The sequence below is a fragment of the Larus michahellis genome, chromosome 7 (assembly GCF_964199755.1).
Source record: "Larus michahellis chromosome 7, bLarMic1.1, whole genome shotgun sequence".
Taxonomy (NCBI): Eukaryota; Metazoa; Chordata; class Aves; order Charadriiformes; family Laridae; genus Larus; species Larus michahellis.
The window spans coordinates 30,178,947-30,191,611 of NC_133902.1; the positions used below are offsets into that span (position 1 = coordinate 30,178,947).

At 37.1% G+C, this 12,665-nt stretch overlaps 1 protein-coding gene across 7 annotated transcripts in view; it reads right to left on the bottom strand.

Moving 5' to 3' along the window:
• Positions 1-12,665, bottom strand: part of PARD3B (par-3 family cell polarity regulator beta) — a 425,873-nt gene that overhangs the window by 278,602 nt on the left and 134,606 nt on the right. The gene's annotated exons all lie outside the window — the stretch shown is intronic.

Below are 12,665 nucleotides of genomic sequence, written 5' to 3' on the forward strand. Positions count from 1 at the left end.
TTTTTATTTTTTTTAAATAGGTAATGCTCTGACGATATGACTTTTATGTTTAAAGCTAACTCAAATTGCTCATAATAGCACCTATCAATACAATTTCAGATCTACAGCTATCTGTTCTTTCCAAAGTGCACACTGCACTTTTTAAATTCCCATGGATACAAGATTAGATTAATGAACTAGGATGATGTAACAGTTAAGACAATTGACTTAAATCTATAAACAGATGAAAATCCATTTCCAGCAAGCTCTCTCTTTTACGTATTAACCCACTGCAGAACAAAGTTATTTCCCTACCCTCTAAATGAGGCGTATTGTTTCTTACGAAGAAAAATAAAAACAATCGCCTACAAGTAAAACCCATTAAAGGCTTGAAACAGAGATTGTTTTGGGGTGGTGTTCTTCAAAAGAATAATTTTCTCTGGTTGCACGTGCTATAACATCTTAAGTCAGATTTCAGTTACGAAGTGCACAACTTGTTCTCACAGTTTTTATGACCAGAATGAAGTTTCCTTGGTGTTGTCATTGTCAGGAAATGAAACTGCCTAATGAAACCCCTATGGAATATGTACATTTACACCTTTTGGAGTTTCAAAGATGGACACATAAGAATCACTTATGTACGTTTTTTTCAGTAACAAAGTTAATCTAGATCCCATTTTCAGGATCAAAATCCACATCCGTATAAAAAGGCGGCAACCGCTTCTCATCTTAAGGCACTAGGATATGTATGTACCTGCAGAAGACGTACAAGTAACGCTGCTACTTTCTCCCTGTTTCAAAATTTCTCTCAAGAAAGTTTCCAGCTGAAGGACAGTATCAGTTTGGATCTTAACCAGGTATTCTTTTCTTACACTTAAGGCCACAACACATATCAGATCTGCAGTAATTTCAGGATCTTCTCGCTTCTGTCAACACAGTGCTCCTATTTTCAGCTCTTCATGAGACAGACAGGGGATGTGCAGAGTTACTGGAGTGCTGGGAGCACCATGACTCTGCTCCACAGGGTCTTGGCTGCAGGTCCCACGTGGAAGAGACCAGGCAGAAGGGAAGGAGCTGCAGCAGAATCCCCCCGTCGCAAAGATTAATCACTGCACTCACAACAGGGAGTTGTGATTTTTTTTCCCAACCCGAGCTCTAGCAAAACGTGCAACTCTTATCCTTGCTGGGCTGACTGATTAGGAGCTTTGTGAGAACACACTGGCTATTACCAAGAATCAGCACTTTCCACCTCAGGCCAGGCTCTCTCTTAATTCTTGCCCAGGTGAAACATCTTTGTGAACCACACCGACATTGTGCCCCCACTGACTGATGCACAGCCTCTAAATTCCAGCTTCAGACACAGGATTAAAAATTAGAGCAGCTTCAAAGATTTTCTGTTTTTTAAGTATCATTTAAAAAAAAAAAAATTACTTTGGGTTATATTAGAATTTCCCTATACACACACAAAGTTTTTTGGTTTGGGGTGGGGGGTTGGGGTTTTGTTCTGGTTTGTTGTTTGTTTTTTTAGAATGTAATCTCTTTCAAATGGCATTCAGATGTCAATGGAAACTAAACTTTAGATATACTTAAAAATACCAGTTGCCTTAGTCATCCAACTTGCTGGACACAGCAGAAAGCATTCATCTTATTAAACAGACTGGTTTTTTAAGCAGCATATTATCTGTAGTTACTGAATTTAAATCAATCATTTTAGGCTAATATATCCTATAAGATTTTAAAACTAATAGATCTCAGATTCTCGCACCTCATTTTTATTCACAGATTGAAAGGTGAAAATAAGCATTTCTTCTATTTCAATTCCCAGCCCATTTCTCAACTTCAAATTAAATACTTAATGAACTGTACTAGTTGAATAAACTGACACAAAGAAAATATTCTGTGCACCTGCAAAAGAGGCCACGCTGCCAAAAGCTGGTTTAGCACTTCAGCTAACATCAGTTACAGGTGCTTATGCAGTCACTTTCCACAGTTCAACAGTTTAATTTTCTTTAAAACTTTGGCAGCTAAACTGTACAGCTTGAATATCACTTTGGTAGCATTTTATTGCTAGTAGTAGAATAGTAAAATACTTTTTTTTTTTTACTATTTTAATGGTATTTGAAAGGAATATCACAAATTACAGCATTAGTATAGGCTTTTGTAAGATTTAAACATGACCCGTGTTTTATATACCTGATCTAAAATAAGAAGCTTTTCTGTTTTGACCTTTCCTTGAAAAAGAAGTCCTATTATGATTATTTTCTATTCCGGTCATGGAAAACTAGTTTTAGTCTCAAATTTCAAACTTCTTCCTGTAAATTTTAAAAGACATTAAGATAAAATAGTGAAATCTCCTGAACTTGAAACTTTCTGGAATGTTTCAAGGAATGATAAGAACATAAGAGCAGCTATATTGAGTCCACCTCACCCATTATCCCGCATCTAACAGTGGCAGCAAATACTCGGGGAAAGCGCATAACAAAGTGGTGTATCTTACCAGCTTTCAAAAAAATAATGTTTTAAAGATTTCCAAATCAGAGTGGCATCTAGACCATATTTTAACACTCACTGGTGAGCCACCTCCTGTGAATTTGTCTAATTCTATTATAACTCATTGATTTTTGGCCTGTAATACCAAATTACACAATTTAGTTGAATGCTTCATGAAAAACTTAGTTTTGGGTTGTTTTGCTTTGTCATCTGTTGAACGATAGTTTTGTTCGATACTCCTAGTTTTCACATGGTGAGGAAAGTGAGTAATCATTCCCTGTTAATCTGTCTTAATATTTAAAATGGTAAAATGACTATTTCCGTAGGAAAGTTAAAGAGGACTCAATTGCAGAGGGTCATTTGTCCCTTTTTGAGGGACGGTTAAGAAGAGATGACCAAAATGCTCTGAAGGATTCCTCTTTCTAGTGAAAATACTACATCCTTCTTTGACTTAATGTCTACACTAAACAGACTTCCCTCTAATGAAGCAATGAGTTGTGAAGAAAGCAAAACATAAATCAACAGCCAGTGTGTCTATGGGAAAATTGTGCAACATATTGGGAGGGATGTGCATCTTTTGCCAACTGTGTTCAGGAGTAGTAAATACACAACTCTCCATCTTACTTGGCTGAGATTCTAGATATCTGTTGTGAGAAACAATCAAAATCTGAAGTGGCACTTCAAAGTAAAGAGACAAAAAATTAACTATCAACTAAGGCTCTTGAAAGGGTAAATTAAATAGAAAGCAATGAAAGAACTACATGGCAACAGGCAAACTGAATCATTTAACTGTGATTTGTAACTTCTCTAATGATGACTTTCATAAAGATGAGTTCGTCTGTATACTGGAACATGTTCATACGGAAGCAAACAGTAAACAATCATTAGCAAATAAACATTGCAAAAAAATGTGTAAAACTATATATTAGTTTGGTTTCTTAAGAAAAAAAGCATGATTACTACTTCAAGATCTTTTCTTGGAAGTCTTTTTTTTTTTTTTTTTTTTTTTTTTAACTTGAACAATTTCAAACTATCAATCAGCCAAGCTCAGCAGGCTCATTTTCAACATGAAATACACATTCTGCCATATTGCCTCAGAGCTAATACAGCATATAGTACTGTAGAGATCTATAAACACACATACACACTCCTTTGTCTTACCTAGCACTAGAGTGCACTGACAGAGATTGCACTATAGTCTTCCAGTATGATACTATACCATAGCCTTTCAAAACCTTCAGCTACAAATATTTATCTTATTAAGTGATCTGTTTCTTTTTAAGAGATAGTACTTTTGAAACTAGCTGTGCTTCATAACAATATACAAATACTCGCAAACACAGCAGCATCACAAAATTAATAAAATAGACAAAAATTTTAGGAAAAACACTGACATCAGAAAAAGCGTGTCAAAAAGCAGCATAGATGTTTGTACTAGAATTTATTTTACATCATTCTAAGCCCCATTCATCATCATGCCCAAAAACTTTCCCTGAGGCAATTAAAGGGTGGAAATGAACACCTCGGCTAGAGAGCTACTGCAGGAACATGTGTAACTTGTGATGAAAAAAATATTTTTCTCCCTACCTAACTTATCTTCATGGGGATACCCCTTGGCCCCAAAGTGAGGCCCATTAAACCCAAGTGCAAAGGGAATAGAGACAAGGAGAATAATTGAGGAGAAACAATCTTAGGGGGAAATCAGAGGCAGAGGGGCTATTAATAAGAAAAAGGGTTATTTGGTAACCAACTATGCCCATACATTTTTTTACCTACACTACTACTGAATTCTTGAGTACACGGAAAGGAAGGAAAGACTGGCTTGTTTTCTAAATGGGCAACCCAAAGACAGAGAAACACATGGAATTCTTTTTAATATATATCTTTGCAGAAAGCATTTCTGTATTCTTTTACTGCAATACAAAGATAAACTTTAGCTATGCTGGTGCAAAGCTCATTTCCATGAATCAAGGACAAGTGAGCAATACCAAGCTTAAGTCATGAGGTCAAAATATACCAAGCCTGAACTCTGACTGAAATGAAAAGTTATCTTCAAACCTTTAGCTTGCCTGAGAACAGAAACCATTTGTTTTAGGAACACAAGTAGACTTTAATTGATCATCACAATTCTTTAAAACCAGATTAAACTGAATGCCGCAGAGGAGAAAAATCTATCAAGTACAGTGTCATCCTCACAACACCTATGACAAACAGCTCAGAACAACGTTTGATATCACTACTATGAGAGCAGCCTTCCAGTGCAAAGAAAGAGAATAAAGTCATATTTGCTTAAGGAAATAAGCAGTATTGCCTCAAACCACAGAAGGCAGCATGTGCTTCTGTAATGCATTTCTTTTGAAACTTACCAATTTCAAAATGTTAATTTTCCCTGAATCATACAGGATAGAATTACTATATGCATGTAGTACCCTCAACATTGTAACTCTCAGCCAATAAACTGACATTGCAAGATTAAGATGAACAGCATAGCTTTTATGTAAGAAAAAGTGTCTTTCCTACTTAGTCTGACACAGCATGTATGCTGTATAGAAGCATTAGCAACATTTTGTTTATCAAATGAAATTTGCAGCTCATACCTGTTTTCATACCTTTTAAAAAAACATAATCATGTGGTTTCCTCTGTGTTTAAAAATACACTGTCTGTATATCTGTAGTATCTCAACACCAGCTTGAAAGAGGATGAACCAAATATATGCTGTTTGAAATGCCCCCAAGCCTACATACAATACTTCCACTTCAAAGCAGATGAGAAAGAGAAGGAATTCTGTCCGAGCTCTGAAGTCTGAGCACAGAAACAGATGACATCCATAGCCTGGAGGTAACAATTTAAGCCCTGTCAGGCCTATCAAGGGATAAACTTCCAAAGACTCCTGGAAGAAACCTTGCCTTCAGTTCCCTTGGACTTCAAACTAAGACACTGACAATGGAAGCATCTCCATTGCCTGACTTAGCAACTCAAACACGTAGGGGCATTCAAACTAAATAAGTGTTTTGAACAACCCCATGAAGTGTGATTTAAGCTAGAGAAAAGCCCAAACCCACAGGAATATATTAAGCTGATTAATTATATCCTCTATCTGAAACACCTTCAAGGAAATTCAGTAAGAGTGCAAGAAACCTTTCCCAAATGTTAGACATGGTCACAACACCGATGACTGTATCAAAATGTAAAACCAAAACTTTCTAGGCTAGTACTGTTATTATCCTGTACTAGACCTACCGAGGGCAGGAGCATTCCCAGGTAGCAATCTCTGTTTTCAGGAAACAAATGTCCACTGCGAAGACACTATATATCATGTCCTGAACTGAAAGAACTGTTCAAAAGCACAAGTGTCTCAACATAGCTTGAACTTCAGCTATCATGGCCATTCATAAGCTTATTTTAGGAGAGAGACTAATCAGCCATTCCAACCATCATTTGCACCCAAGTCTTCAACCTGCCTAGAACACTGATCCAGATGGCCTTTCAGTGGGAAAAGACACTTGCCCTACTTAGCAGTAGGAGTTAAACTCCTATAGTTTACAAGACAATTTCAAAGCCTGCTATCAATAGCTGTTATAAGTAATTATTTCTTTATCTAACCTCAATTTTAACTAAACATTAATAAAGGTAAAATTCATTAAGAAGCTAAATTTTATTGTAATAGCCAACAACCAAAGTATAACACTTGTACTCAAGAAAACAATTTCAGGAATTGTACTCAAGAAAACAGCTTCAGGAATTTTTAACCCGATTCCCAAAGAAAGGGATAAAGAGGAAAGAATAACTAAAATGACAAAAAAATCCCCAAATATCGTGGAGATACCGACACATACCTCACTTTTTTCCCTACCTTCGTATTCACAAGTGACAAGTATCACCCAATACTGTCTGTCTTACTCCAGGCAAAATCATGACTACTTAACACCAAGGAGAGGAGCAAGAGAAAAGCAACAGCTAAGTTTGTGTGCACTCGACCATCGTTTATCAAATAAAGCAAATGAAACACTAAGCCAGTCATGAAGGCATTTCCAGCTCAAAGTGACATGTCCATAAAACGGATCCTCCATAAATAAATTAGTGCTCTCCTTCCTCCCCACATTGACTGAAAAGGAACAAACAAACTGACATGATGAAAAAACCCAAATGGCTAAACCTCTTACTCCGCCTTTCCTTTTCCACTACCTACTATGCAGGGAAAACCACTAGAAAAGAACACTAAACTACTAGGTGCAAAAGGAAACCGGAAGGGCCAGGAGCACACTTACGGGTGCAGAGAAAATTACAAGATGGCTTAGGAGGGCCAACATAACTGCAAACATTAAAAACTCAGACAGTTCAACTAGTTTAATTGAAAAGCCGTATAAGAAATTGAAAACTCTCCTACTAAAAGCAAAGCACCTGTACTGGCATGTTACATACGTGAAAAGTTATAATGACACACTACTGCTTTTTTTTATTTAAAAAAACCAACAAACGAACATTTCTGAAGTGACTCCGTCTCATGCTCTGCAGGAATAGCTAGCTTGCAGTTGAAGCTAATGATCACACAAAGCATTCCTTAGAAACTAATGGTCTATGAAGAAGCTCACTTTCACTGGACATTAGCTTAGCAATAGCCTGCAGGCAACTGCCTAAAATATCATGGATGCACCAATTTCATAAGCACGTGATTACTGCTGGGTAGCATTTATTTGGAAAAGACTTACAAAAAACTTCTACTTGCTAAACATCTAAAACAAAACACTTTGAAAATATTTTAGGAAGATCACTTTACAGATAGCCTGTTAGTTGCTACCATAAAGTTGTGTTTTACCACTCTACGTTGCTAGTGCACTTTTAATAATTCTAACAATAAACACGTACGTATTCTAAAACCTCAAACTATTAGCTAGAGAACCCCAGACAGGAGTGTTAATATCCCTAATATACATAACCCCAGCCATCATGGGCTCCCTAAAGATCTCAATGCACTGCCGAAGAATGTCATCCACTACCCCAGCATAGCTATCTTTAAGATGAGAGAATGACTGTTTAATCAGACATCAGCATGGAAACAGCAGTTTGGAACAGGGAATAAAGGCAATCAACTAAGGTTAGTCTTCTAAGGGTATACAAGTTCAAAAGTGATGCTTAACGTACAAGAGCCTTTATGCCAGGCAGGAGAAGGACCAGAAGAAGAAGAGTCGGACAGCCAGACAGACACTGAATTTTAAAATAAACTCTTTCACTAGGGTGTAGATTTACCTTACATTTACCATGGGCTAAAGTCATGCAGCTAAAAGTATTCAACGTAATGTGATTTCACTGTTCATTGTAGGGTTTTTATCTGTCCAAAGTTTTATACCTAAGAAACAAGGTAAAAAACGGCAATAAAGAATTTACAACCGTATTTGGGGTTAGAGATGTTGAAGTTTATCTCTATTCAATTTTTCAAATGTAAATCAGTTATTTAGGCATTTAGTTAGCTGTATCGTTCTTTGCAAATTCTTGTAATGTCACATCACTAGTGCACTCCGGGAAGTTCTGCTCACAAGAAACAGTCCCACAAGAAAAGCTCTCTCTGCTGCCAGTTCAGCAACAGTGTCTCAATGTTCTCTACTTACCCACAGAAATACCAAATCAGTAGATCATTTCTTCACTGTTTCAAACAGCTGATTGGACACATTAAACAGTAGCGCGCTTCTCTAAATTTTGTAATATGTATCTATTAACAGCTGCTTTATTACCATTTGTATTGTAGCATGAAATGTATTCTTTACCCAATCACATTTTCAGTCAAATGGGAATTTCATTTTATTTTTTTACAACAGATCTATATTTATTTCATTGTCAACAGAAATATGTACACCAAGATGTTCAGTATTAAAAAAAAAGTTTGTTTTTATTTTGGTAGGAGAAACTGAGTACAATTAAGAAATCCCTGCCAGCTTTGATTTTCTTTTGCACTATACTTGAATTATGGGTGAAAAACAAAAAGGGAACTGGAGGGGGAACTGAACCCAAGGCCCCTCTGCAAATTCTACTTTCAGTACTCTTCTGCTCACTAAACCAAAACAGGCAAGATACCTGGAAGATCTACACTGAATGGAAACATAATAAGCAATGCCCCTTCCCCCTCTTCAGGTTTCTACAGAGACGCAGCATTACTTGTCCAACCCACCCAAACAAGAACGAAGACAGCAATGGTGTTTCTCAAAAATCTGTAGTCATTGGGGGTGCAATTGTGACATCAGCATTAGGCTTTCATCTACATCTGAATGGATGATGGCAGGTTTCAATAGATAAGTATTACATCTCCTGAATGCAGAAAAAGTAAACTGTGGAGAAACAACTACTTCATCGTGTCACTGTTTCGCTCATCATGCTTAATAGGAAAACACCAGGATGCAAAACCCACTAGCAAATTGAGACTCACAAGTATCAGAAACTTCAGTAAAGCCTCTTCAGCTGTAAGAAACAATCAGGTATTGCTTACTTTGCAGGCCGAATTCAGACACTGTCAGCAACAGCACCTGATACTCCAGCTCCACGGGGAGAGGGGGACGTGCTCAAGTATGTTTGCAGATACTGTGTTCATAAATGCTTAAAGTCTTCTTACATTTTTTCTTAAATTAAATGTAAGAGCCCACAATTTCACCTGTTTGAGAACACTGAGTTAGCTTTAAAAGCAGACATGCATTGATTTCAGGGAAAAGCAAACAAATAGGTGAATAATTTCTTGAACTGTTTTAAGGAGCTACGTGCCAAGTATTAAGAAACTAATTTGATAGTAAGTAAAATAACAAACTTACTTTTTTGCCCTAAAATTTTGCCAGTATATGCAAGCAATGTAAGATATAAGATACTTTTAGCTTTCTAGCCAAATATAAGATTGGTTTTATTGTGGCTCATTTTCAAAGTTACAGATGACAAAGGGCAATTTTTTTTAGTTAGGGTTACTAACTACATAATGGAAAAAGTATGATTTCAGACAGAGTCAAGCTGATCAGTATTGTAAAGAATCAACCACAAAAAAAAAACATGAAAGAAGTAACCACACAATAAAAAAAAATAAAAATCCCCCATCACTACCATCTCTATGTAGCCAGTAAAGGCTAGGTGTAACATATGATTAACTTAACTGGATCAAATACACAATTTATAAAAAAGAAAAAGGTTTGAAGGCAATATCTCAAGTGCCTTTTCTAAAATCAGTGCCAACTCTCTCACGTTTGAGTACAGCGGCGTTTAGTTTCATGTACTTATTAAGCATCAAGCTCTAAGCATTCTCTGAGCAGATCACTAAGTGGACATTGTTTCTACTTAAAAACTTGGATCTGGTTTCATAGAATACAAACCATCCACCAGAAATTAATAGGCAAAATTGTTCCATAGTCGACAGTTTATATAACAATAGATTCCCTGCATTTCATCCCTAAAGGCATTCTGTAAAAATACTCTAAAAAGTAAGCACACGACAGTTCTCGAAACACAGCTCTACGATGGAAAGCAACACTTGCTCGCTATGTATATATCTAATCGCATCCTTGCTCCCAAAGTAAGACTAGCTTTTTAAAATTATTATTATTACTTATTTCTGCTAGAAAGTGGGAGTCAATTCAATAATTAGACAGGGAGCCAGACTGCTGTGTTTCACGCATCAGTGATATTGATACAACCAAATTGTCCTTCTATTTCTTAATTTACTTTTCAATTTCCCTCTAGTGGAAATAGGGACATAATTTAAGGTCCGGAGACTTGTACAGCAAACAAAGGCAAAAATTAAGTCTAAAGAACTGTAATCCATGATGTAAACTCCAGAAGAGAAACAATTAGATTTCAGAGTGCAGCCTGAGTTTATAGGACTGAATGGTAGAAAATCTTTCATTTACCTTGTAAAATAAAACAATCTGAAAGATAACTGTTGAGACAAACACATTATATTTATGTTCTCTATTTTAAAAAGCAAGCACCCATTTAAACTTCAAATATATATTTGTATTGCACTGAAAATGAAACAGAACCCTAATTGGGTGCTCTTCTCATGTTGTATTTCATCTCCTTTACACTATATAGTAGAAGGATTCCATAAATGCTATGGAAACTGAACTACCTGGTAGCTTATTGGTAAGCTCAATGGCTCTAGCATTTAACTGTTTTACATATAATTAGAATCATAGAATGGTTCGGGTTGGAAGGGACCTTGAAGATCATCCAGTTCCAACACCTCCCACTAGACCAGGCTGCTCAAAGCCCCATCCAGCCTGGCCTTGAACACCCCCAGGGATGGGGCACCCACAGCTTCTCTGGGCAACCTGTTCCAGTGCCTCACCACCCTCACAGTGAAGAATTTCTTCCTGATATCCAATCTAAATCTACCCTCTTTCAGTTTAAAACTGTTACCCCTCGTCCTAACACTACACTCCCTGATAAAGAGTCCCTCCCCATCCTTCCTGTAGGACCCCTTTAGGTACTGGAAGGCCGCTATAAGGTCTCCTCGGAGCCTTCTCTTCTCCAGGCTGAACAACACCAATTCTCACAGTCTGTCCTCATAGCAGAGGTGCTCCAGTCCTCTGATCATCTTCAGCACGCCTAATTGTGTGAGGCTGAAATACTCTGAAATACGTTTTTTCAAGTATGGCTCAGAAGTATATGGATAACGATCTCTACTTTCTGAAACACACTAAAATGTCTTTACACAGTGTTATTTAAAAATACGCAATAAATGAAGCAGCAAACCATTCAACCATTGGACCTTTACCCACAAATTTTTCCATATCTCATGCTTACCAAAAACATAGCTCAAATACATACAAGTTACATATCTTCCCAAGATTTTTAGGTATGAAAAGTGTGTGTCATTAAATAAAGAAGATATTTTTCTATGTTCTGGAATATAGAAAAAACAGAAGTGATCCATTTATACAGAATTTTGCATCTAAAAATTTTCATGCAGCTTGAATATCAATATTTTCTACATCAGGCACAAAAAATGAGCGCAGGTTTCCGTTAGAAGTTACACAGTATCATCCAATAAGCTTTATTAGAAATTTTATTCTAGCTCATTGTTTTTCTTAATCAGCATTTTCCTTTAAAAATGCAATTAAAATAAACAGACAAGTGAACACTCAATTTCTGAAGTCGTAATCAGACTGCTCCATGAAAATAGCACAACCAGAGGTAGTTTTTCCATCCTTACCCCACCCGGTTACACTCAAAAATTTACTGCGCAGCATTAGGAGACCACTAGCAGTACTCAAGGATACAGGGTGAACTGGATGATGAGCTCTGGTGGAATGCAGAGAAGTCTCTCCTGAGCATCATTCGTTTGCTAAACGCTGTCAGCGTACTACTGCTTCACAGGCAGACAGTAAGAGGATTCACCTTCAATCTGTTTTTGAAAGCTTCTATATCTAGTATCTGGGTGACAGCTTAGCCTGCTCTCAATCCAAAAAAGTCTTTCAAATTGCTTTGTGTTCAACATACAAGACTCTACCTTTTTATAATTGGAAAACGGTGTCTGAACTCTGGGCCTTCCAGGCACACTGAAACAACACAGGCAACTAGAGTTGCAGAACTTCACATGTTACCCTCTGATATAAGAGGGAATTAAGCAGAAGCCTCTCCTAATCACAGTTTGCTCACCTTAGAGTCAGATAGGCAAATAGACCCTGCTGCGCAACTTCTTCAAAGGCAAAGAGCTGAACTGTTTGCAACCAGTATCTCCCTTCTACCTGCCACCCCCCACTAGCTCACATAATCACGAGTATTTGCACACAGCATTTTTACAATCATTGAACCCAGGTTCATCAACAAAAATGCTGAGGTTTTTTTCAATGACTTTGTTATTTGAAAATACTTTGCATAGGTTTCATCTCTTCCGCTCTCAGAAGATTACAATGAAGGACTGTCAGCAACCTACCCAGACAAGGAAAGGAGAAAAACAGAGACCCCAGCTGTTTGGATGGGCATAACGTACAGCAGGATACAAGGCTCAGGTGCAAATTTGCCATGCTCAGTTACAGTCTTCAGCATCCATTCTTTGAAAGACCAACTTTTGTCATTAAAATTGTCTTCACTGAAGCCCAAGGCAACCAATGAGGTGCAAAAAATTTTCTTTAAATACGTAAAATCAGACTACAGACACACTCAGGTAAGAAGAAAGAAATACAAAAGTACTATATATTGGTCAGAAAATTAAAAAATAACCATG